Source organism: Pseudophryne corroboree, chromosome 12, assembly GCF_028390025.1.
Source record: "Pseudophryne corroboree isolate aPseCor3 chromosome 12, aPseCor3.hap2, whole genome shotgun sequence".
NCBI lineage: Eukaryota > Metazoa > Chordata > Amphibia > Anura > Myobatrachidae > Pseudophryne > Pseudophryne corroboree.
This window is the reverse complement of record NC_086455.1, coordinates 120,265,518-120,266,685: the sequence shown is the minus strand read 5'-3', so window position 1 is coordinate 120,266,685 and position 1,168 is coordinate 120,265,518.

Sequence of the window (1,168 nt, the reverse complement as noted above, 5' to 3'; positions counted from 1 at the left end):
CCTCCTCCAAGCCAGTTAGATTTTTGTGCCCGGCCGAGAAGGGTGCAATCTAGGTGGCTCTCCTAAAGAGCTGCTTAGAAAAGTTTAGCTTAGGTTTTTTATTTTACAGTGAGTCCTGCTGGCAACAGGATCACTGCAACGAGGGACTTAGGGGAGAAGAAGTGAACTCACCTGCGTGCAGGATGGATTGGCTTCTTGGCTACTGGACATCAGCTCCAGAGGGACGATCACAGGTACAGCCTGGATGGTCACCGGAGCCTTGCCGCCGGCCCCCTTGCAGATGCTGAAGTAAGAAGAGGTCCAGAATCGGCGGCAGAAGACTCCTCAGTCTTCTAAAGGTAGCGCACAGCACTGCAGCTGTGCGCCATTTTCCTCTCAGCACACTTCACACGGCAGTCACTGAGGGTGCAGGGCGCTGGGAGGGGGGCGCCCTGGGAGGCAAATGAATACCTATTTTGGCTAAAAATACCTCACATATAGCCTCCGGAGGCTATATGGAGATATTTAACCCCTGCCAGAATCCGTTAAGAGCGGGAGACGAGGCCGCCGAAAAAGGGGCGGGGCCTATCTCCTCAGCACACAGCGCCATTTTCCCTCACAGAAAGGCTGGAGGGAAGGCTCCCAGGCTCTCCCCTGCACTGCACTACAGAAACAGGGTTAAAACAGAGAGGGGGGGCACTAATTTGGCGTTAGAAATATATAAAAAAGATGCTATAAGGGAAAACACTTATATAAGGTTGTCCCTATATAATTATAGCGTTTTTGGTGTGTGCTGGTAAACTCTCCCTCTGTCTCTCCAAAGGGCTAGTGGGTCCTGTCCTCTATCAGAGCATTCCCTGTGTGTGTGTGCTGTGTGTCGGTACGTGTGTGTCGACATGTATGAGGACGATGTTGGTGAGGAGGCGGACCAATTGCCTGTAATGGTGATGTCACTCTCTAGGGAGTCGACACCGGAATGGATGGCTTATTTAGGGAATTACGTGATAATGTCAACACGCTGCAAGGTCGGTTGACGACATGAGGCGGCCGACAAACAATTAGTACCGGTCCAGACGTCTCAAAAACACCGTCAGGGGTTTTAAAACGCCCGTTTACTTTAGTCGGTCGACACAGACAGGGACACTGAATCCAGTGTCGACGGTGAATAAACAAACGTATTCCTTATTAG